The sequence below is a fragment of the Schistocerca gregaria genome, chromosome 1 (genome assembly GCF_023897955.1).
Source record: "Schistocerca gregaria isolate iqSchGreg1 chromosome 1, iqSchGreg1.2, whole genome shotgun sequence".
NCBI classification, from domain to species: Eukaryota; Metazoa; Arthropoda; class Insecta; order Orthoptera; family Acrididae; genus Schistocerca; species Schistocerca gregaria.
In genome coordinates this window covers 15,739,678-15,766,619 of record NC_064920.1, presented here as the reverse complement: position 1 = coordinate 15,766,619, position 26,942 = coordinate 15,739,678, and the positions used below count along the sequence as shown (strand labels likewise).

Genomic DNA, 26,942 nt, shown 5'->3' with positions numbered 1-26,942 from the left:
TTAAAAGCAACGGTGGTAACATTAAGAGCGCAACGGGAATTCCACTGTTAAATGCAGAGGAGAGAGAAGATAGGTGGAAAGAATACATTGAAAGCCTCTATGAGGGTGAAGATTTGTCTGATGTGATAGAAGAAGAAACAGGAGTCGATTTAGAAGAGATAGGGGATCCAGTATTAGAATCGGAATTTAAAAAAGCTTTGGAGAACTTACGGTCAAATAGGGCAGAAGGGATAGATAACATTCCATCAGAATTTCTGAAATCATTAGGGGAAGTGGCAACAAAACGACTATTCACTTTCGGAAAAGCATCATCCACACAATTCCGAAGATGGCAAGAGCTGACAAGTGCGAGAACTATCGCACAATCAGCTTAACAGCTCATGCATCGAAGCTGCTTACATGAATAATATACAGAAGAATGGAAAAGAAAATTGAGAATGCGCTAGGTGACGATCAGTTTGGCTTTAGGAAAAGTAAAGGCACGAGAGAGGCAATTCTGACGTTACGGCTAATAATGGAAGCAAGGCTAAAGAAAAATCAAGACACGTTCATAGGATTTGTCGACCTGGAAAAAGCGTTCGACAATATAAAATGGTGCAAGCTGTTCGAGATCCTGAAAAAAGTAGGGGTAAGCTATAGGGAGAGACGGATCTTATACAATACGTTCAACAACCAAGAGGGAATAATAAGAGTGGACGATCAAGAACGAAGTGCTCGTATTAAGAAGGGTGTAAGACAAGGCTGTAGCCTTTCGCCCCTACTCTTCAATCTTTACATCGAGGAAGCAATGATGGAAATAAAAGAAAGGTTCAGGAGTGGAATTAAAATACAAGGTGAAAGGATGTCAATGATACGTTTCGCTGATGACATTGCTATCCTGAGTGAAAGTGAAGAAGAATTAAATGATCTGCTGAACGGAATGAACAGTCTAATGAGTACACAGTATGGTCTGAGAGTAAATCGGAAAAAGACGAAGGGAATGAGAAGTAGTAGAAATGAGAACAGTGAGAAACTTAACATCAGGATTGATGGTCACGAAGTCAATGAAGTTAAGGAATTCTGCTACCTAGGCAGTAAAATAACCAATGACGGACGGAGCAAGGAGGACATCAAAAGCATACTCGCTGTGCCAAAAAAGGCATTTCCGGCCAAGAGAAGTCTACTAATATCAAATACCGGCCTTAATTTGAGGAAGAAATTTCTGAGGATGTACGTCTGGAGTGCAGCATTGTATGTATGGTAGTGATACATGGACTGTGGGAAAACCAGAACAGAAGAGAATCTAAGCATTCGAGATGTGGTGCTATAGACGAATGTTGAAAATTAGTTGGACTGATAAGGTAAGGAATGAGGACGTTCTACGCAGCATCGGAGAGGAAGGGAATATGTGCAAAACACTGATAAGGAGAAGGGACAGGATGATAGGACATCTGCTAAGGCATGAGGGGATGACTTCCATGGTACTAGAGGGAGCTGTAGAGGGCAAAAACTGTAGAAGAAGACAGAGATTGGAATACGTCAAGCAAATAATTGAGGACGTAGGTTGCAAGTGCTACTCTGAGATGAAGAGGTTAGCACAGGAAAAGAATTTGTGGCGGGCCGCATCAAACCAGTCAGTAGACTGATGACCAAAAAAAAAGTGGGGCCCTTCCACGCACACTGTTGCATGGTGACCATTCAGAATCAACTGTCGTCTCTGCTTCGATTAGTCTCTAAAAAGAATTCCGCAGAAAATGTAGCGACTTATTTTTGCTCCGCATGTTACGCATTTGTAACTTTCAGAGAAGCTTCATGACAGGCGAATTTTGATTAAAACCTGCACATTTATTTTGTTGTCGTGTTAAAATTTCCTTCTTTTGCCAAAGCACCTCACTAAAATATTATGCAGGCGCAATAGCGAGAGAATTCTAAAACAGTGGATTATTAAGTTTCTTAAGTGAGGAGGTGAGAAAATGTTAGGTCAGTATCATGAAAAATAAACGTTTAATGTATTCACTTATTCTGTTCAAAAACCCATAGCACTTCTCACTTCAGCAGCTAACTATGGCTCTTAAAAATTACATTCTTTCATCGAAAAAGCAAAATAACGCAGTAGCTAATGAAGTTTTGCATCATAACCATATGAAAAAATACTCTCCTCTTTGCGTGCTATCATTTGGCAAAATCTCACTTAGATACCTCAAACCTCTTACGAAATATGACGAATGTTGTGGATATTCCACTCTGGCTTTATCGCTGCCGCGGCGCGATCGCAAATGAGTGTGCTACACCGGATGAGTTTTATCGACATTTGTGATAGAGTGTAAAGAAAAATTCAGTATGTTTGCTAAATTTTGTATGCAGCAACATATTATGTAATATGCACCAAACAGAAAATCATAGCGATCCCTATTTCTCATCGCAAACTTTTTCGAATTTCTCGCAATATCTTACTTCCACGTAAATATCACAGTAACTATGATCATTAACAAAATGATGGGTACATTATCACGAACCTGACATATAAAGTTACACGTAAAGCAAAAACTAAATTTTTAACCAATAGTTTCTGTAAACTCGTTTGAGAAACCTTCAATGGCCCTCGGATCGATTCTGTCCTCACCGATCTGCCGGGAGGTACACTGTTGACCTTCCCTTCCGAAGAAACGAATGAACTCACCAAGCACTTTGGACGACGACTGATCGCTGTGGACCGGCCACCGTATCCTGCTAGAACTCCGCCTTCAGAATTTAAGACAGCGTATTTCAGTCGACGTTGTCAAAACCTTATGTTTGTCTTTCCTCAACCCAACTTGTAACGTGAGTCGTAGGGACAATATTGCTACCAGTGTTCCTTTATTTTTCCAGAAAGCGAAACGATCCCCCCCCCCCCCCCCCCCCCCAGTTGGCTCCCAATAGCTTTTTCCATTCTTTGATAAATGATTGGTGTCAGTATTTTGCAACTAAGTCTTATTAAACTCATAGTTGGCTCATAGTGAGTGAGAGCTGTCAAGTGCCGCCTGCTACCAGCTGTCAGCCCCTGGCTTAATGAAGGGCCTGTCATCAGCTGGCCTCCTGCCAGCGCCCAGTTAATTGACTCACTCTGGTTCCTTAATCCCCGGTGCGACGTCAGCAGATAGCAGGCTCCCCGGCAAACACTGCCCCACGATACGGTCCCCAAACTAAAACAACATTCGATGGTCCGAGGAACAGTCGACTCGCTCGCACTAGGCCATTACGTGAGTCGGGGGGCGAAATACGTAGTGACTAAACGTGAGTGGGCGACAACATGTAGCGAAGCAGCGAAACCTTTAGTGGGTGTGATCCGGAAGGTGATGTCTTCGCCGGTCGAACAGCTTCTAGCCCGCAGGTATAAACACCCCTTGCCTTCAGCAGGTGATACTTACGGCACGCCTATATTTCCTACCTCTCAATGGGCCACACTTTAAAGGTATCCCACTTTCATATCCGTAATCATTTCAATTCGCTTCACCACAACACGACAGGTATGCTTTCTTTCTACTCCATTTCTTTGCTTATGCTGTACGCAAAGGTTTTCTCATCTTGAAACACCTACATTCCTCTGACGTTAAGTATTCATTATATCATTATGCACAACGTTTGGTTGTATTTATAACGTCAGTTTCGTACTCTGCTAGAAAATAGGTTCAATAGAAAAGCCGATATCGGGCTGAAAAAATGGTTCAAATGGCTCTGAGCACTATGGGACTTAACTTCTCAGGTCATCAGTCCCCTAGAACTTTGAACTACTTAAACCTAACTAACCTAAGGACATCACACACATCCGTGCCCGATGCAGGATTCGAACCTGCGACCGTAGCAGCCCCGCGGTTCCGGACTTCGCTCCTAGAACCGCTCGGTCACCGCGGCCGGCCGCATCTATACTGACCGGCACGAAAATAGGGCTTCAAGGTCATCTCGCTGTCTTACAGCATTGCCAGTTTTTTTATAGTGATAATGTCAAATGTTCGTAAAAATTAAAAAAAAACAATTGGGCAAATCTATTTTTAGTCTAGAATATTATGAGTACTTTCCAAAACAAAATTCTCGCTAGCTACAAGGGAAAAAATTAAAACTAACGTTACAAGAAATTTTGGAGGAAAATAATTTTTTACTTCAGCCTGTGGAAGTAACAGAATCACTAATGTAATTGGAGTGAAAAAAATATTTGAACATCCTCAAAGTTTGCAGATGCTGCATCTTTTATTTCATAAACCTGAAGGTATTCTTAGATAAAAAATAAAATATTACAAGAGGTGTGAAACCATTCCGATTGCATAGTGGAAAATGTAGTCGCTTATGAATTTTCGTTCTGTAGGACTGCGAAGAAACTTCCCACAAGAAAACTGTTAAGAAAAATACAGAATTATTTTTAATAACATTTCAGATACCATTACTGTATCGTATCACGTACTTCCGCGATATTCGGTGCTCAGCAGTGCGCTTGTCATTGTAGGCTGTCGCCAAGAGGTTTTTTTTTCAGATGGCTCACTTTAATATAACCAAGAATATTCCCTACTTCCCGAAAATATTTTACTGGCTGCTAATACGTATCCTTTGTCATTGCATCCATCACTCGAAACGCCAGTATATGCTATGCAAAAGTAATTGTAGTTATTTTGTATGTCCACTATAACTGAAATGAATAGACAAACATTTAAATCAAGTCAGCTTTTTACATAGACGGTACTTACCTAAACTGAAGGATCTTCTGGCTCCGTGTCTTCAGATTCACTGTGGCTTGTTTCAGCCAGGTGTGTCATTGCAGATTCGACTGTGGAAACATTTTCGGACAAATAGCGTATAATGAGTCGCTGGAAAGCGGGATATTTGAATTCGTGTCACATAAACTCACTGCCAAAATGTCTATATTCAGCCATGAGAAACGTGTATAACTGAAGCACAATACCCGGTCTCACAAATCTATAAAAATAAAATAGTTGTAATTCTAGTACGATACGCCATTTTAAAAAGGAATCTTGGCGGAATATAATACGTACGTCAATAAATCGAAAATCGATTTTTTAACCCAAAATCCGATTCCGTATCCCCTTAATGGCTTTTCACCTGTTACTATTTTGAATATCCTTCCAAATGTGTATGGTCGAAACTGTATTGCTGTGCGTACTGTGGGAAACACTCCAACTCGATGGCTGAACAGATTCTTTATGCTTTATTCACTGACCTTGCCTTGTGATAAAACTAAACGGAGTGCTTCACCACTTGCGTCCATAGTAGTAGTAAAAGGTTTCTAGAAGTCAGCGTACTGTAGCATGGGAGTACTGATTAACTTATATTTTAATTCTTTGAACGCCTCTTGCTGCTATCATCCACACTAATAATTTTCGTTGGTCTTCCACAACTCATGCAAAGGATTGGAATTTTATCAAAATCTTTTGGAAATTTTCTTTATTATCCTACTAAGTCTAAATATCCTTTTAATATTTTCCTTCTTTGGGACGGGGAATCTCTTTGCCTTCTCTACATTTCTCTTGTCTGGCTGTACTCCTGTTTCTGTTATTTTATGTTCCAAAAATATTTCTTCCTTCCGTAAAAATTCAATCTTGTCTGGTACAACTTCAGCCAGTGTTCCCAAATTCGGTCGAAAACATATCATAATTTAATATTATGTTGTCTTAAAGAACTTCTGTAATAGATAATATCGTCTAAATATACGAAGTACTTTGTACCCTGTAATCTTAATACAACAATGCTCATTACTCTCTGAAATATATCAGGTGCCCCTTTTAATTCAGTCTGCATCCCTTTGTACTTGTACTGCTGATAATTGGCACTGAATACTTTTTTCCTCCCTGCCCTGGGGCTTAATTAATGTCTGGTGGTATCCACTAGCGATATCCAATGTGGCAAACTAATTAGCTTTTCTGTTGGTCCAGAATTTCCAATTCATTCATGCTTGGGAATGCCTCACTACTGAAGTCTCGTTTGTTGTTGTTGTTGTGGTCTTCAGTCCTGAGACTGGTTTGATGCAGCTCTCCATGCTACTCTATCCTGTGCAAGCTTCTTCATCTCCCAATACTTACTGCAACCTACATCCTTCTGAATCTGCCTAGTGTATTCATCTCTCGGTCTCCCTCTACGATTTTTACCCTCCACGCTGCCCTCCAATGCTAAATTTGTGATCCCTTGATGACTCAAAACATGTCCTACCAACCGGTAGGTTCTTTTTGTCAAGTTGTGCCACAAATTCCTCTTCTCCCCAATTCTATTCAATACGTCCTCATTAGTTATGTGATCTACCCATCTAATCTTCAGCATTCTTCTGTAGCACCACATTTCGAAAGCTTCTGTTCTCTTCTTGTCGAAACTATTTATCATCCATGTTTCATTTCCATACATGCCTACACTCCATACAAATACTTTCAGAAACGACTTCCTGACACTTAAATCTATACTCGATGTTAACAAATTTCTCTTCTTCAGAAACGCTTTCCTTGCCATTGCCAGTCTACATTTTATATCCTCTCTACTTCGACCATCATCAGTCATTTTACTCCCTAAATAGCAAAACGGCTTTACTAATTTAAGTGTCTCATTTCCTAATCTAATTCCCTCAGCATCACCCGAGTTAACTCGACTACATTCCATTACCCTCGTTTTGCTTTTGTTGATGTTCATCTTATATCCTCCTTTCAAGACACTGTCCATTCCGTTCAACTGCTCTTCCAAGTCCTTTGCTGTCTCTGACAGAATTACAATGTCATCGGCGAACCTCAAAGTTTTTATTTCATCTCCATGAATTTTAATACCTACTCGGAATTTTTCTTTTGTTTCCTTTACTGCTTGCTCAATATACAGATTGAATAACATCGGGGAGATACTACAACCCTGTCTCACTCCCTTCCCAACCACTGCTTCCCTTACTCCCCCTCCACTCTTATAACTGCCATCTGCTTTCTGTACAAACTGTAAATAGCCTTTCGGTCCCTGTATTTTACCTCTGCCACCTTCAGAATTTGAAAGAGAGTATTCCAGTCAACATTGTCAGAAACTTTCTCTAAGTCTACAAATGCTAGAAACTTAGGTTTGCCTTTTCTTAATCTTTCTTCTAAGATAAGGCGTAAGGTTAGAATTGCCTCACGTGTTCCAACATTTCTGCGGAATCCAAACTGATCTTCCCCAAGGTTCGCTTCTACCAGTTTTTCCATTTGTCTGTAAAGAATTGGCGTTAGTATTTTGCAGCTGTGACTTATTAAACTGATAGTTCGATAATTTTCACATCTGTCAACATCTGCTTTCTTTGGGACTGGAATTATTATATTCTTCTTGAAGTATGAGGGTATTTCGCCTGTCTCATACATCTTGCTCACCAGATGGTAGAGTTTTGTCAGGACTGGCTCTCCCAAGGCCGTCAGTAGTTCTAATGGAATGTTGTCTACTCCCGGGGCCTTGTTTCGACTTAGGTCTTTCAGTGCTCTGTCAAACTCTTCACGCACTATCATATCTCCCATTTCATCCTCATCTACATCCTCTTCCATTTCCATACTATTGTCCTCAATTACATCGCCCTTGTATAAACCTTCTATATACTCCTTCCACCTTTCCACTTTCCCTTCTTTGCTTAGAACTGGGTTTCCTTCTGAGCTCTTTATAGTTATACAAGTGACACTCTTTTCTCCAAAGGTCTCTTTAATTTTCCTGTAGGCAGTATCTATCTTACCCCTAGTGAGATAAGCCTCAGCATCCTTACATTTGTCCTCTAGCCATCCCTGCTTAGCGATTTTCCACTTCCTGTTGATCTCATTTTTGAGACGTCTGTATTCCTTTTTGCCTGCTTCATTTACTGCATTTTTATATTTTCTCCTTTCATCAATTCAATTCAATATTTCTTCTGTTACCCAAGGATTTCTAGCAGCCCTCGTCTTTTTACCTACTTGATCTTCTGCTGCCTTCACTACTTCATCCCTCGAAGCTACCCATTCTTCTTCTACCATATTTCTTTCCCCCATTCCTGTCAATTGTTCCCTTATGCTCGCCCTGAAACTCTCTACGACCTCTGGTTCTTTCAGTTTAGCCAGGTCCCATCTCCTTAAATTAGCACCTTTTAGCACTTTCTTCAGTTTTAATCTACAGTTCATAACCAATAGATTGTCGTCAGAGTCCATATCTGCCCCTGGTAATGTCTTACAATTTAAAATCTGATTCCTAAATCTCTGTCTTACCATTATATAATGTATCTGATACCTTTTAGTATCTCCAGGATTCTTCCATGTATACAACCTTGTTTTATGATTCTTGAACCAATTATTAGCTATGATTAAGTTATGCTCTGTGCTAAATTCTACCAGACGGCTTCCTCTTTCATTCCTTCTCCTCAGTCCATATTCACCTATTATGTTTCCTTCTCTCCCTTTTCCTACTGACGAATTCCAGTCACCCATGACTATTAAATTTTCGTCACCCTTCACTATCTGAATAATTTCTTTTATCTCATCATACATTTCCTCAATTTGTTCATCATCTGCAGAGCTAGTTGACATATAAACTTGTACTACTGTAGTAGACTTGGGCTTTGTGTCTATCTTGGCCACAATAATGCGTTCACTATGCTGTTTGTAGTAGCTTACCCGCACTCCTATTTTTTTATTCATTATTAAACCTACTCCTGCATTACCCCTATTTGAATTTGTATTTATAACCCTGTATTCACCTGACCAAAGTCTTGTTCCTCCTGCCACCGAACTTCACTAATTCCCACTATATCTAACTTTAACCTATCCATTTACCTTTTTAAATTTTCTAACCTACCTGCCCGATTAAGGGATCTGACATTCCACGCTCCGATCCGTAGAACGCCAGTTTTATTTCTCCTGACAACGACGTCCTCTTGAGTAGTCCCCGCCCGGAGATCCGAATGGGGGACTATTTTACCTCTGGAGTATTTTACCCAAGAGGTCGCGATCATCATTTAACCATACAGTAAAGCTACATGCTCCACGAGTTTGGAAAGCGACTTGTTTGCCGTATCAAATTAAAATATTCGAGGACACTTTCCTTTGATGCTGCTGGCAAATGATGAAGCATGCAGTGCCGGATTTGGTCGTGACTGGACCCAGTATCACGAGATTCATACAGTGCCGAATCCAGCTCCCACATGGAGAAAGAGCAGTTATAAGACTTTGCTTTGTGGGATCTGAAGTGTAGCTTTTTCCCTCTCTGCAGTTACACAGTAGCGACGAAAAGCTGGATCCTGGGTGGCATTTACAGAAGTCGCTGCGAAATGCTTACCATCTCTGGGCGTTGTATGGAGACAGCCCTGTTTCAGCACTGCTGCTATTCATACACGACGTCTTCACTGGAAATCCACCTGATGGCTTCCCATACTTTCGTAGAACAAGTGGAACTCATAGTGGACTCCAGAAATTCTTCCCACTAACTTATCTCACGCTGTTATTCATTATGTGTCGAGTCTTGGTTCTCGCGACTCGAACGTTGATTTCTCTACCTGTCCTAAATTGCTGAGTGGTACTCACTGGTCCACCCACCAAGATACGGGTTCCCTCTTCAGACGCCCTGAGGACTTTGGGATGCATCTCTCATGTTATGTGGTCCACCCATAACTGGACACTGTCACAGTGTCCAAACATAACCAGCTGGCTGAACGGCGTCCAGTTAGCCCAGCTGACGACCCATTTTGGTGGATTCTGTTCAGGTAATTCTCCATCCAGTAGGTTAATACAAAGTGGACAGTGGTCATTGGAATGAAGGTCATCAATGACTTCCAACTGAACAGAGTCTGAGAAGGCTGGAGAGCAGCAACAGAGATTGATGGCCGAGAATGACCCAGCAGCAGCAGCAGCACAGAAATGAGTGGGAGTAGCTGTGTTGAGGATGCACGGCTTGTGCGGCATCGTCAGGCTCTCCAAACCCCGACTCTACAGGCAAACAGGTATAAGGCGTGATGCACACTGACGTCTCCCTGTAGGAGAAATTGTCAAGGCAGTTGTTCTGCAAGAGCTGTGAGAGGCTCAGAGTGTATTGCATCTTATGCCGGTAAATACTGTGAGCAAACAGTGATCCTCCAACACACATGAATTTCAAGTACTTGCAAATCAATAGCTGGGGGGGGGGGGGGATGGGGGGGGGAGGGAAGGCACAAACACAGCGATCTCTGTCTTGGCCCTTTCTTAGTTAGGTCAGTCTTGTGATAGTGAGCGTTGCCCCGTAGTACATGATCATGAGCCACATCGCTGGTCGACCATCAGCGATCGGCTTGTTATCACTGGTGCGTCCCCGGGCGTGAGCATCTTTGCGTTTTCGGGTGGGGCGCGCGGGCTGGAGGGGCAGTCGGTTTGGGGCGGCCGGTGAGACTGGCGGAGTTGTGGCTCGGGCGTGAGCACACGTGTGACGTCTGTTACGCTCTGTCTTTGTTCACTTGCCTCAATTCTGCCCAGGTCTTGCCAACTCTTTTTGCTTCCCCTTCCACTGTCCTCTTCCAAGTGCCCCTTGGCCTTCCTCTCTTCCTTGTTCCCTGGGTATTCCATTCCAATGCTTTTTTCTCGATGGCTCCATGTGGTTTTCTCAACGTGTGCCCCAACCAGCCCCACTTTCTCTCTCATATCTGGTCTTCTATAGGTATTTGGTTTGTTATTCACCAGAGCTCCTCATTACATACTTTTTCTGGCCACCAGATATTCATGATGCGTCGAAGACATCTATTTATGAAGCTTTGTAACTGGGATGTTATCTTTTTATTCATTTTCCAGCTTTCACTGGCGTACAGAAGGACAGCCTTCACATTTGTATTAAAAATACGGATTTTTGTTTTGTACGTGGTATTTCTATTTTTCCATATTGGATACAATTGTATGAAAGCAGCACTTGCCTTTTTAATGCCGTTTTTCACATCATCTCCAGCTCCACCATCTTCCGCCACTATACTACCCAGATACAGGAATGAGTTGACAGTTTCCACCCGCTGCTCACCTATTAACAATGGCACCTCCATGTTCCCTGAACTTACTCTCATTTCCTTTTTTTTGCCTATATTTATCTTGAGGCCAGCAGTCTCTGCTTCTTCTTTCAGCAAGTTTAATTTAGCTTGCATATCATTCAACCTTGGAGCTAATAAAACTATGTCGTCTACAAAATCCAAATTCTCCAGACGTTCGTGGATACCCCACTGGATTCCTCGTCTCCTGCCTGCTGTGACTCTTCTCATAACAGAGTGTAGAACGAGTAGAAAAAGTTTTGGTGACAAAATGCAACCCTGCCGGACTCCAGTTGTTACTTTTATGGGCTGAGTCATATTTCCCTTGTGGAGAACGCAGCATTTGTAGCCATCATATAGATCTTTTATGATGTTTAAGATCTGTGGTATGCCAAACTTCCGCAACACCTGCCAGAGCACTATATGTTTCACGGAATCGAAGGCTTGAAAATCAATGAATGCCATGTACATGGAATTCTTTGCTTTGCTCTAAAATGATCCTAAGAGTGTTAAGATCAACACAACTGCGTTGTGCCCCAAAACCGGCCTGTTCTTTACGCAGTCGGTTTTCAAGGGTTTCTTTAATTCTGTTTAAACTAATTCTGCTGAGGACCTTACTGGGCACTGACAACAATGTTATACCACGCCAGTTGTTACAGTCTGACAAATTTCCCTTTTTTGGAAGCTTTATCACCAAACCATTTTTCCACTCCTATGGAGATTTCTCTTCAAGCCAAATATGCTTCAGCAAAGGATGGAGCATTTTAACAGTACTTTCAATATCGGCTTTTAAGAGCTCCGGTGCTATGTTGTCTAGTCCTGGAGCCTTTGTGTTTTTTAGTGTTTTCAAGCCAATCCTAATTTCGACCATTGTGGGGCACTGCAGATTTATATCTTGCTCTTCTTCGGCTTCCACTGGAACATCTCTTACCTGTTCCTCTCGGTTGTCTTCACAATTTAACAGTTCCTTGAAGTGCACCTCCCGTCTCTGAAGCTGTGCCTGTTCAGTTGTAAGCATCACCCCATCCTTGTTCTTAACTGTTCCTTCATGTCTGAAGCTCTTCATTGACAACCGTTTGGTAATATTGTAGAGCTCTTTCATATTTCCTTGTCTTGCTGCCTCTTCTGCTAATTTTGCTTGCCCATCTATCCATTTTCTTTTATCTTGGCGTAGCAATGTTTTCAATTTTTTGTTCGCCTCCATGTATTCTTGTCTTACAAATTTTAACTTAAGTTTTAGTTCTTTCCTGTGGCTGATTTCATTCCACGTAGCATCGGAGATCCATTCCTTCCTTTGATGTGCTTAAATCCTAAGATCTTTTCTCCCACATGTAAATAACTGTCTTTGATTTTTTGCCAGCATGTTTCAATTCCCTCTTCCATAAAGTTTTGTTTATAGAGGACCTGGAATCTGTTTTGTAGTTCAAGGGCAAATGTTTCTTTGATCTGTTGGTCTTTTAAACTTGCCACATCTATTTTCTTGCACCTGTGATTGAGCTTGGTCCTATTTACCACTATCTTCAGTCTTAATTCTGCCAGAACTAGATGGTGGTCACTTCCAACGTCTGCCCCTCTTGTATTTCTGACATCTAACAGAGAGTGTCGGAACTTGCGGCTTATGGCTGTGTGGTCTATTTGATTTTCGGTAGCATGGTCTGGAGAAACCCACGTTATCTTATGGCAGTTACAATGTGGAAACAATGTGCCTCCAATGACTAGGTCATGTTCAGAGCATGTATCTATCAACATTTCACCATTTACATTCCTGATCCCCATTCCATGCACGCCCAAGATATGTTCAAGCCCTTCATTTTCTGAAGCAACTTTTGCATTCAAGTCACCCATTAAAATTTTTATGTCCCTAGAACTTGTTTGTCTAAGGGCTCCGTTAAGCTCTGTATAAAATGCATCTTTTAATTCTCCTTTAGCTATTTCAGTAGGTGCATAGGATTGAATTACAGTGACATATCGCACATTTGTTTTAAAGCGTGCGGCTATTATCCGTTCTGAGACTGGTTTCCACTCCAGTAAGCTCTTCTTGCTGCTTTTATGTAGTAAGAGCCCTACACCATTCCTATACATCGCGTCCTCACCTGTCTGACTCGCACACAGCAACACTCCACCATTTTGTGTTTGGAATTCCCGCCACCTTACTTCACTTAGTCCCAATATATCTAGTCGATAGTTCTCCATCACTTTTTCAACCTGTCTTTTCCTCCCTGCCTCTCTCAACGTCCTTAAATTCCAAAAACCGATACGGGTTTTCCTTTTCAGGCCAAAGGTCATATCCTTAAGATCCATTCGGCTGTTTCTACTTTTAGTTTCTGTGATATGTGTTCTTTGGTGGTGCGGGTTATCAGCCCACAGCCACAAAGTGTCCTGGTGGAGCTGCCACCTCAAGGCCTGGACACCTGCCAAGGTTTTATTTGAGGGCCTTGCCCCTTAGATGGCTTGTCTTCACCACGACTACAGACCGCTATCCATCCCTTCGCAGTAAGGCCTATGTGCATCAACGTTGTCCTGGTTTCCAAGGATCTTCCGCTGTTGGACCATCAGAACAGAAACCGTTCGACCGCCGCCGATACAAGGCTGTTAACATACACCAATCATCAAACAGCAAACAAGTTTGATAGAGATTAACATACACAGCAATACTGAAACGCCCAATTAAAGACTATTTTCAAGGAAACGAACTATTAAAACTTCAGTATAGGAGCTGCCCGCTCACGAAAATTGCAAGTTAACCTTTCTAGCTATAACAAGAAACAATGTACAAAATCAGTTGGAAAAATAATTACACAATAATTCAAAAAAGATTAAATAAGTCAAGGTATACCTTTACTGTGGCCTTTTAGAGACTAATAGACAATTTAATTTTGATCTGCACCAAATGACAGAGGACCGGTTAAAATGTACGCCTGTAACCCGAAGGACTCCTCAATACGGAGTAAGTGGGCAAATACAAGCATACACACACACACACACACACACATACACACACACACACACACACACACACACACACACACACACACACACACACACGAAGCACATGTGCGTACCTTTAGTCTTAGCGCACACAACTTCAGTTACGGGCCAAAACCAGTAGTTCGCCTCAGGAAGAGCCATAAGGTCAACAACGAACAGAAATTACAATCAGCAGTATCAAATACTCAGTGATACCAACGTGTGATTTTAAGTACTGAAACGTCCCCTTAGAAAAATTATACAAGACTGGTCTATGTGAAACGTCCTCTTTGAACAATTATACACGAATGTGCTTAAACTGACACACAATAGTTTTTAGCGCAACGCAATCTGACTTTAAAAAATCCCTACGACGAATGGCCCTGACTAACATTAACCTACACCTTTCACAAATCACTTACCTCACCAAAAATCTTCGTTACTCGAACTACTGCAATACAGCGAGCGCCGCTACTGCCAGCTATCTGAAAGATTCAAACTACGGAAGTCACTAACTACTGATAGGCACAGTTAGCAAATGAAAGACTTTAATAGAGAACAAACAATGTATTTACCTCAGTAGTCATAATATATATATCACTTCATGACACCAATTCTTACAAATTTCAAAACTCCGCCATCTCTCTACCCACATCCACTACTGCTGGCGGCTCACCTCCAACTGCGCAACGCTACGCGCTGTTAGCATCCAGCTGCCGCAGCTCAACACTACAATGGCAGACAACAATGCAAACTAAACACACACTGCGCACAGCACAGCCAGTGATTTTTCATACCGAGCGCTAAGCGGCGTTACCAATAAGAAAACCTAAACAGCCTACTTAGATAGCCCTCATGCTCCCCACAAAAAAATTTACAAATTGTTTTGGGCAGTGGCCAATACAGATTTGAAAAAAATTTTCATAATTACAATGACAAAGAAATGAAATGCACACACTTATCGATACAATGTTGATCAAAAGCTAAAATTTTCTCACAGTCCATAAAGACAGTCCTGATCATTCATCAAAGTAAAATTGCAGTGTTTTTCTCAAAGTCTGAGTAGTAAAAGAAAATGCACACGGAAGTAGTGGATTTCCATGTAGTCTTGAAGAAGTAGTGTTGTCCTTCAAACGGAAAGACAGTGCTGACTCTTGACATGCAGACAGGTAATGGGCCACAACAGAGCAAACCCACAGCAGAGTCAGTCGAAGTTTTGAAGAATATTGGTAGGTAGGTCATCACAGAGTAGACCCCTTGTAGTCCTGGTAGAGATTACGGTATTGGTGGGCCACTAGAGATGCAGACCCACTGTAGACCTTGTAGAAGTAATGGTGTTGGTGGGTCATCAAAGGTGTAGACCCACTGTAGTCCTTGTAGAAATAATGGTATTGGTGGGTCATCAAAGGTGTAGACCCACTGTAGTTCTTGTAGAAATAATGGTATTGGTGGGTCATCAAAGGTGTAGACCCACTGTAGTCCTTGTAGAGATGGCCAGCAGCCATCTGTTTGACTGTGCAGGCGCACAATCACCATTGAAGAATCTTGCAGATAACATAGCAAGTCCATAACCACCACTTGTACACTCACAAAAATTGTTTTTTAAATGTCCTTACAACCAGCAATGCTGTTATCCAGTCCCTTACTGAATTATTAACACATGAGCAAACAGTATCAGTCCCTACTTCTCACATATTGTCCATATACTATGACCAACAGAAACGTGTGCAGTGAAATGTAATTTACAAGTTACTTAATTTGATGAACTGGTGTCAATTACAATTTTATAACATAAGAATACAATAACAAAGGTACAAAATACATCTTTAAAGAACATAACAATGTATTTACCTTAGTGGTCATAATATATATATCACTTCATGACACCAATTCTTACAAATTTCAAAACTCCGCCATCTCTCTACCCACGTCCACTACTGCTGGCGGCTCACCTCCAACTGCGCAACGCTACGCGCTGTTAGCATCCAGCTGCCGCAGCTCAACACTACAATGGCAGACAACAATGCAAACTAAACACACACTGCGCACAGCACAGCCAGTGATTTTTCAGACCGAGCGCTAAGCGGCGTTACCAATAAGAAAACCTAAACAGCCTACTTACAGTACTAAATTAACATTGCCAAATACTTGGCACTTAACGGAAACCTCCAGATTGACACGCACAGCTCCAAAAGTTGTCACAGAAAGGCATAAAGGAACTGGATTCCTGGCCAGTGCACACTGGGGCAAAATTAACAGTCTTTCAGTACAGTACTTACTGAACGATCTTCAAATAAATACCAAGTAAGCCAATAGCTTCATGACTCCAAGTAGTCACCGGGCAATACTGCCCTCCTGCTCGTAGTTGCAAACAAGTTGTTTGGTATTTAGCACACCACAATTGACCATTTTGCACACGACGAGATCCGCTCTCTGCCCGCTAAACTCGCCGGTAGCAACGGTCAACGCGTAGAAGACGCGGTTCCCCATAGCCCAACGGTCAGTAGTTTCAACTCTCTGCAAACGCCAGAACGCCAAGTGCTCGGATACACCCGTCCACCTCCGTGTCCCACACCATACTCACTATCACACAGCCCCAGATGGTACGACGAGATCCACAACCGATGGAAGGCACGCACAGGTGTCGCCAGTAGGTTCACAGAGGCCGCCGCGGCTCGAGTCGGTCTGACGTTCCGCACGCTCTTGTCCGGCTCATTAGGTGGGAGTGCGGGACACTACACTGACCTGGGTGCCTGGACGGACAGCTCTCTGGCTCTCGTGGACGAGGAGAGCGCACAAGGTTTCACACGGTCGCTGTTTTCGGAGCCCGTGTGGATTTTACACAGAATTTCGCTCACCTGAAATGTCATCATACGCGAGCATAATACATATTACCAAATTCTATAACAGACTGTCGTCAGAGATAGCGCCTATGGTTTTGTGCATCTGTTCGCCGTCCCTTTTTGAAACTGGACTCAGATGTTCTATTTTCCAATCATTAGGAACGCTTCGTGGCTATATACAGCTACGCCACACTGCTGCTACAAGAGGGCAAAGTTCTTTCTCGTACTTACTACGTATAGAATCGAACTGGTATCCCATCAGGTCCAGCGGTGTTTTCTTTGTTGAGCGATTTCAGTCAGTTTTGTATCCCTCGGTTACTTATTTCGGTGTCTGTTCGTTCGTGTGACGGTTTGAAGGAGGAACAACATTCCTCTACAAAACAGATTTGGATAAAGACGCTCCATATTCAGGTTTCTGCTTCAATGCCACTACGATCACAGAGTGTCTGAACAGATGGCTTCGATCCGCTTGCTGATTTAATATGAGATCAAAACTTCTTAGCCTTGTCACGGTCCATGTGGCTCCCCCCGTCGGAGGTTCGAGTCCTCCCTCGGACATGAGTGTGTGTGTGTGTGTGTGTGTGTGTGTGTGTGTGTGTGTGTTGTCCACAGCCTAAGTTAGTTTAAGTTAGATTAAGTAGTGTGTAGGCTTAGGGACCGATGACGTCAGCTGTTGGTCCCATAAGACCTTACCACAAATTTCAATTTTCTTTTTCAAAACTTCTTAGGATTTTCTGTCAAGTCTATACATAAAATTTTAGTTTAGTTTCGTTTGGTTGAACCCTTCACGCATAGCCCTCCTTACTCTAATCTTTGATTCCTTTATTATTTTATCTGTGAGGGTTTATCTACGTTTACATTTGCAGTGAATCTCTCTTTGCTTTCGTAGCAGCTCTGTAACAGTTGTCGAGCCACAGTGATTATTTACCATGCCTCACAGCTTTGCTCGGTGCATACATGTCTAAAGCATATCGTACGATGGTCTCGAACTTTGTCCATTGATGCTCAGCATTGGCGATCCTGCAGACGAAATTATCGTTCGATAGCCTTACGAGTAACTATTAATTAACTGACTTTGATATAGCTCAGTGAATATATCGTGCAATTCGTCGGTTCCAAAGCAGTTACACAGACATTTCGGTTGATGACCTGTCACATAGTACAGGGTGGATTCACTATTTCACCTATTGTCTTTAGCTCGCACGATGAAAAGTGGTTTAAACACACAGTGCGGAAACAGGATTGCCACCCAACGAAACGCTAGTCGTCGGATTTCCCGGGCACGTGTGACTGCGAACGCGCGCCCTCTCTCCGTGCTCCGAGTAGCTCCCACATTTGTGGCTGCGTTTCTCCCAGCTCCGGCGACAACGAGCGCCACCCGCGGACGCGCCAGCCCACCAGACGTCGGCACACGCCCCACTCCGGCCTCTGCCTACACAGTGTCCCTGTGGAACACTGGGGCGCACCTGCGCCACTACGTAGTGGCCAGCAAACAGAAAGGAGCGCCGTGCGGCTACGCTCTGGTACCTACATTTCGACTCTGAGACGTCGTCGTCAGCCGATCGAAACCTCTCCCGGACGGAGTTCGTAGACAGGTGGAAGGCGAGTCTGACAGCTGGTCTTGCCACTCGCTGCAGGCGGGCAGTGCAATGTGGATACCTGAGGACACCGGTGCGTGAGGCACGGGCTCACAGGTACACTTCGTCTGCGCGAGTGCATCGGCAGACTGGCGAGTCCGCTGTGTACACAGTTTGGATCTACAGCTCTCGGAACGGGCAGCTAGCCCCGAGTCCTGTCAGTGGTTGTGGTTTATGGACGTCTTCTGCGAACGAGTAACGACGGTTCTGAGGGGACGAAAACATTCACGAGCAAGCGAGTAAAGTTACACGCGTAGAATGAGGAAGCGTTCACGTTCAGGAGCGACTGGCCACGTTCACGGCCACTGGGACTCGGAACCCACTCCCACTGCTCCACACGGATGCATTCATCTCAAGCTCTAACAGTTACAATCCCAACTGTCAAAAACTACACACAGCCAAACCTGATGTGATCTAGGCTTTTTCCAGCATCTCAAGGGGACCTCCTGCCTTCTTTCAGCTCAAACGGCAGCCCCCTATCAACTGAAATCTCTCTCGACACGCTCATTGGAACGCCGAGTGAGCCACAAAGCACTCATCTGCTTCCGCGATCACAGCCAGCAGACACAGAACGTGTCTACACCCTGAGTCTTTGCTGTGACGTGGCAATTGTTTTCTGCATAGAGGACTACTTACCTTTTAAATTGATACTACTTCATCAAATGAGTTTCAGAAAAGCGAAATTACCTTTGTAGCAGATCGGTAGCCTGAAAGTAGTACTGAAACTCCTCTCTTCAGTGACCTGGTAATAGCCTTCGTAGCCTTCAACAACCATACGGTTCCGTCGGAAGGGAAGTGGATGCCAGAAAAAAAGAATTAAAAGTATCAAAAAGCCAGATTGCACATTTCCTTCCGCAAAACGAGATACATACATAGTTTGAAGGTAGAGCTCGGTAACACTGAAAGAGCCTACAGTTTCAATTATCTCTAGGAAATTAGCGACAGAGACGTAAACAGCGTCATTGGCGAGATCTTGGCACTACCTTCTCAGGTAGATCCAAACAAGATACGACACAGCAAAACATGTCCTAAACCAGAGCGACTGTGGGGCGAATGCCTCCGAACTACAGGAATGTCGCAACGAAGTTAAGCCGGTAAACTCTAGAGACGGAGAAAGGCAATGCATCGAGGTGTCGCGGATGGATAGCATAGATCATGGGAAATGTTCAGAAGGTACTAGCAACTTAAGGATCGTCTAGTCAATCGAAAAATGAGACTAAAAGTTTACTGATACATGTTTACGATGGATGTGAAGAGGCTGACAAAACGAAATTTAGACATAAAACAGAAAGACTGTAATGTTGTTGCCTTAATTTGCTATGAAAGATGTGCTGATAGACAATAAAAGAGGGTTAAAAGCTGTGAGCTGTCTGGGGAAGTTAACCTTGCATTACTGAGGAACTGTTTCACCAGGTATCCAGTCTAGCTTACCAAATTAATCGTCATACGACAACCGGTGATATATATATATATATATATATATATATATATATATATATATATATATATATATATATATATATATATAAAAGAGAATTTAAATAAAATGAAATAAATCAGTTTATATTTGGAAATTTATTTTAATATTGATCATTGAAATTTCAGCACGTTAAACTTGAGTCATAACTAAGCTGGTGCCTTATTTAGGATTGTGAAAATGTGAGTTTGTAATCTTACGGAACACATCAAATATGGAGCCAAGATTGGGAGACTGCATACAACACTAGATTCATAAAATAACACTAAGAACGTTGAAACATATGCAACAGGAAATTAACCACAACCAACAGATTCAATTTTCACACTAAGAAGTTACGTTCGTAGCGCAATCCTGTCCGTCATGTAATTGCCACACACTGGTATACTAAATTCATACTAACTCTCTGTGAAATCTTCTCGAAAAGAATAGCTGAGGGCTACTTTGATGATTACACCACATGCTTCACGTGGTCAACTTGGTTTACACAATGAGTGTAACTCCACAATAATTTTGATAATTAAAATAAATTAGATCGAAAAGCAATTTACAAAAGAAAAACCTCGAACTGGTGACTATCGTCTTACTATTAGCCTGATGGGTCAAACAATCGTATAAACACGCGGTACTGGTCTCACAAAGTACACCCAAAGTGGGTTGAACATAAAGAAAAGTTGCTATATTGAAAAATATTGTCAAGACGAGACGTTATAATCTCAAGTACATTCACATTTAAGATTGATGATCTTAGAGTTACTGATCAACACGTGGTTCCACTTTACTCACAAAGTAGTGACAAAGCAACTACTGGAAAATATTCACTCGAATTACACTGCGTTGCTATTTAAGATAACATTAGATATTTTAGAGCTAAACCTGAAATAAAGGTGATTAAATTTTCAGTTAGGCTGAACTTAAGAAATCCATTGTCCTGCAGAGTTAGCAGACACGCGCTTAGCCGGAGATCTTACCACTTCAGACGCTCGCCGCGGACAGACTGACCTGGGTTTCTACCAAGGGTGCTTCCGTATACAAAACGGAAGTGATCAGAGAGGCAGCTTTCTATACCTACATGACAAGGGACGGACAGGACAATACTAAGGATAGAAACCTCTTTGATTTTAGAAAGCGTAGCTACCTGTTCCGACGTTGGTCCTACTGTTCTCTAGCAGGCAGGCTTGTCTACTACCATCCAGCATGCAACTAGAAATATATTTGCTCATTCATTCTTTCACACAGAAGGGAAGGGGAATGACAGTATCTTATCACAAACTGTATGTAAAAGAAAGCGGTTGTAGGTTCCGTATGAGACTGTGTGACATGAATTACATATATGAATTAGACATAAACTGTGCTTTGAAGTGTAGTAGTGTGACAGATCGTTCTTGTTTATGTGTAAAAGTAACACGTTCCACTGCTCAGTCTCCTCGCAGATAGTCAGAAACGCCACAGTAAATTTAGAAAAGGAATTTATGCCGTAAACGACAACAGATTTAAGAAATTAACATGAAAGGAATCCAACAGAGACCTTTCAAGACTGCAGTACAGGCTTCCCGTAACGTGTAGTTCTCACATCACGTATTGTTTGATGGCAGTTGTGTAATAATAAAATGGTACGCCATTTCAAAACTATAACATTCTAAAAGCATATAATAAAATTTTGCTGCACACGCAATTTACATTCTTGCAAGTTTTTACAGTTTTCCCAAATTAACTACAAGAACAGGTGCTGAAACATTTCCACTTTGCAATAAACTTAGCAAGTAGTTAATTGACAACACTTTGACTTTCTTCGACGAATAAATACAAAATAACGTCAAAAACATTCGAGATCTACGAAAATGGCATTCGGAGATGGTTTTCGCGCTAAAATACATAGTGGCATTACACATTTCGAAACAAGCAGATATCTCGGAGATTGCCCACTACAACTATTGAATATGCAGATTGCTTACATTTTTATTAATTTGCGCCAAGTGGCATTGAAAAATGATGCATCAAGAATTTCTTGATAGCACAGCAGTGACGCCAAATGCTGCGGCACGGACTCTGGGGCGCCACAGCGCAGAACACCAAAGCTTCGGCCTCTCTCCGGACTGTACTCCAGAGGCTTTGGCACTGCATCGGCGAGCACGTCATTGTGAGGCATGCACCCATCATCCCTCGCCTTCTGATAGCATAAACGCAACTTTTCCTGTCCAATTACTTCAGGTTCCCGACAACCACAGACGTTTCCCGGTCTCCCTGTTGCCCAGCTGTCGCACAGAGACAACCAAAAAATGTTACTGCATCATCTACAAATATTAGCCCACTTAAATTATTGTAGTTACCTAATTTCCGTCTTTCTAATGGAATAGTCAATACAAACGTTAAACAGAATGAGTCCAAGTGAGTGTCAAATACGAGTGAACACGTTGCTCAAATCTCTCAGCTCACGATGAAAGTTGCGGCGTTTCGAGGCAAATACCGAATACCGACGCAGATATTGCTTAATTCCTCTTTATTCTGGATTTCGTTGCGAGTCTTCACAACAGTGTTGTTGGAGCTTGTTCACAGTGAGAGGCAGGAGCTATAAAAGTTTCCCTTTGAAGATACAGGTACGCATTGCGCAAGACATTTCTCGCTAGTAAACTCGTAGGGCAAAATATCCTGAACGATATCGAACATTTCAGTTGAGTACAATATAAATAAAAACAACGAGTTCCGAGCTATGGCACGATCGCAGGGGACAGCGAGTTGCAGAGGACAGTGCTCGCTGGTGCTGGAGGGCCGCCACCGTCTGGGGCCGGCTGACGGCGCGTCTCACGCCACTGCTTTTTTCGCGGCTGTCAGCCCCACGGAGTATAGTGGCGATGACTATCGTACATTTAATTAAGTGGAGTACATTTGTAATTTATTGTATTTTGTTTGTAGTAGTTGCAGGTTAATAGTTGAGCGAATCGTTGTTGTAAGCCGTGGCGATGGGGCGTTCTTCCGGACAGTAGAACAGTTGCTGGTGTTGTGTCCGGTAGCCTACCGGCGCAGGCGAACACCGTGGGCCGCTACTGTGTCGTCAGGTCCGTGCAGAGTTTCCAGCCGCCGGCTGTCGGACGTCCGGTGTAGGGGGACTCACGCTATTGCCTTGACGTTTACGAAACTTGAAAAAGCAAATAAGAATACGTGCTACGCGTTACGGACTTGGCGATACAGAAACGGCCACAGTGCGCGGCGTACAGAGCGCGCTTTGGAGAGGTGCCGCTGGGTCGCGGTTCCCGACCCGACGAGGCGTGTTGACGGTTGCACAAGCCGTGCGGAACAGTGCGAGCCGAGCCATGCACTCAGTTCACAGTTCGTGGACAACTTAGCGTAACTATTCACTCTAAGTACACATTACATTACTACAATCACATTATCGATTCCATTCCGAGTGTTTCGTACGCGAAATGGCTTTATTTACTGAGCTCGGGATGACAACCGGCTCACGAGGATAGCTTTCCAATCGCTTACCGTTGGCGCTATGGCGGCGTCCAATGCTGCGTCCGCTGTCTATTTTATTTATTTATTTATTTTCGGTGATCTTCTGCAGACTCTTGACTACTCACACTGCTGGAAAGGCTACCTTGATCTTGTAGTGAGTCCTATAGATGTTTCTGCACCTGCAACTGTCGTGAAAATTTCCAGAACTGTAATTTGTAGTGAATTACTTTGACTCCTGAAGAATTGATTTTCACTCTCGAGTGGCGATGGGCTTTGATATTCATCTAGTTCAACTTCGGATTTATTGTTCACTGGAATATCAATCATCTGACACTTCTCTTCATTAAGGAATGTGCCATAAACAGTGTGGGATCTTATGTCGACTCCCGGCATAAATTTATAATACTGATCGCATTCGAACAAAGTGCGTTTACGTGCACACACACATACACAGCTGCTGCATCTCCGCGTCATTCCTTTGTGATTTAATTGAAATCTATCACACGGTGGCTGTCTTCTTTCCTCACCGCAGCGTGCTATTCCGTAACTGGGGAGAGGTCTCAGGTAATTCACAGAAATGTTATCCGTGCATAGCTCTTCTTGGTTCGAATACAAAATTTTTGATGGGTCTGTGAATTAGGCTAAGCTATCCTACAGTCCTGACACTAACCGAATAATCTCCTTAAGTCGGTGTTCAAACTCCTCCTGGTTAGACATAGATACTCCTTAATTTTCCTGATTATTTTGTACGTACTCAAATGCCCCCACAGCGTAACTGGTGAAAATAATTAAAGACAGGGAGAACCAGTTCCTTAGGGAGGTAGATATTTAATTTACCCCCATAGCGGGTACAGTTACAAAAAGTACCTTTGCTAATAGGATACTCCGTAATCTGTTGACAACCACCCCCGTTTGATGTTACTGAACTGAGCATATTTATACAGTTAACGTCCGTACTACACTCAGGAATGAGAAACACACAGGTTCCTGGCTGAGTTGTTTCCGGCTTACATACGACTAAGACCATCAGTGACTTGGTTATTGGCTCGTAAGGTGTCTCAATTGAAAATGGAAAGCAGAAATCCTGACAGACTTGTAGCATATCCTGCCACGGATGTCCAGGGATTAGACGCATGAGTCTGGAAAGTAAACTCATTCTCAAAATCAGGGACGTCCAAGATAAGACCTCTGCGCAAAGCCCTTTTCAAGGCATAAAATCCAGCTTCTTGTGTGTCAGTGCACTCGAACTTTTCCACTTTCCAAAGTAGTTGATTTAAAGGCACGGCCAATTGGGCCCAATTACAAATAGGTTTCCTAAGAGTGTTCATCATGCCTATAAATCAACCTACACCTTTCTTGTGCTTGGGTGGAGGAAATATATACGTGTAGATAGCCTTAGTGTGATTATTATCAGTCATGAAACCAGTAACAAAGATAACGGAATTCAAAAAGGAGATTTCTCGACGGGCTGAATTAATATTAGAAGGTGTTACAGTTAACTTGACATTCCGTACAAAACCTGACCAAGAAGACCAAACTGTTCAGAAATTTTTTTTCTGTACACGACGTCATCTAGGTAGTTATTAACGATCTAAACTTAAGTTCAACTGAAACAGATTCCAGTAAACACGAGAACATCACTGCCACAGTGAACACACAAAAGGCCATTAAAATTGCTACACCAAGAAGATGAGATGCTACAGATGCGAAATTTCACCGACAGGAAGATACTGTGATATGCAAATGATGAGCTTTTCAGATCATTTACACAAGGTTGGCGCCGGTGGCGACACCTACAACGTGCAGTCATGAGAAAAGTTTCCAACCGATTTCTCATACACAAACAGCAGTTAACCGGCGTTGCTCGTGAAACGTTGTTGTGATGCCTCGTGTAAGGAGGAGAAATGCGTACCATTACGTTTCCGACTTTGATAAAGGTCGTAGCCTATCACGATTGCGGTTTACCGTATCGCAACATTTCTGCTACCGTTGGTCGAGATCCAATGACTTTTAGAAAAATCGGTGGGCTCAGGAGGGTAATACGGAACGCCGTGCTGGATCCCAACGGCCTCGTATCACTAGCAGTCGAGATGACAGTCATCTTATCCGCATGACTGTAACGGGTCGTGCAGCCACGTCAACAGGTGGGGACGTTTGCAAGACAACAACCATCTGCACGGACAGTTCGACGAAGTCTGCAGCAGCATGGAGTATCAGCTCTGAGACCGTGGCTGTGGTTACCCTTGACGCTGCATCAGAGACAGGAGCGCCTGCAATGGTGTACTCAACGACGAACCTGGGTGCACAAATGCCAAAACGTCATTTTTTCGGATGAATCCAGCTTCTGTTTACAGCATCACGACGGTCGTATCCGTGTTTGGCGACATCGCGGTGAACGCAGATTCGTCATCGCCATACTGGCGTATCACCCGGCGTGATGGTATGGGGTGCCATTGGTTACAGGTCTCGGCCACCTCTTGTTCGCATTGACAGCACTTTGAAACAGTGGATGTTACATTTCAAATGTGTTACGACCCGTGGCTCTACCCTTCATTCGATCCCTGCCAAACCCTACATTTCAGCAGGATAATTCAAGACCGCATGTTGCAGGTCCTGTTCGGGCCTTTCTGGATACAGAAAATTTTCGAATCCTGCCCTGGCCAGCACATTCTCCAGATTTCTCACCAATTGAAAACGTCTGGTCAATGGTGGCCGAGCAACGTCAGTCACTTCTCTTGATGAACTGTGGCATCGTGTTGAAGCTGCATGGGCAGCTGTACCTGTACACGCCATCCAAGCTCTGTTTGACTCAATGCCCAGGCGTATCAAGGCCGTTATTACCGCCAGATGTGGTTGTTCTGGGTATTGATATCTCATGATCTATGGACCCAAACTGCGTGAAAATGTAATCACATGTCAGCTCTAGTATAATATATTTGTCCAATGAATACCCGTTTATCATCTGCATTTCTTCTTGGTGTAGCAATTTTAATGGCCAGCAGTGTATTTTAACAAATTTAAATTCGTCAGAATGCCGGAAGAGGCTTCGTCTCTGCAGTCATTAATATCTGACGACAGGCTTGAGTCAGGGCGGTACAATTCAGGGCTTCAGCAAACGCGGTGCCACAGTTATGGAAATCGGGCACCGAGACCAGTTCAGATACCACCCTTTCGTTCCACCAGTGACCAATAATTTGCACTAAGAAAATAGCTGATGTGTATGGTGAAACTGATGGCCTAATCAACCTCTTAGCCGAACGTTTATCTATGATCTTAAGCATTTCCTTAATTTTTGGAGGAGAGAAGAGATAGGGAGCTTGATGGACAGGAATATGATGTGTAGGATGAATTTGATTCTTAGTTTTCTTCGTGAACTCTAATTTGTCAGTATGTACATCAGGAAATTTAGCAAGTAATTTAAGCAATTGCTGTGACTCTAATTTCTTTAGTTGAGCCTCATTAAATGGAACGACTTCATCTTGAACATTACAAATACCAGCAATGTAATTGTGGTTACACAACAAATATCTTTTGTTAGGTTCGACATTAAGAAAAAGTTCCTTATACGGTAATTTATATAGTATCCTGTATTCTTTATTAAGTCACAGCCA

The 26,942-nt window shown here is 42.8% G+C and overlaps 1 protein-coding gene across 3 annotated transcripts in view; it reads left to right on the top strand.

Moving 5' to 3' along the window:
* Positions 1 to 26,942, top strand: part of LOC126327189 (NAD(+) hydrolase sarm1) — a 1,227,458-nt gene that overhangs the window by 576,226 nt on the left and 624,290 nt on the right. The window lies entirely within an intron of this gene.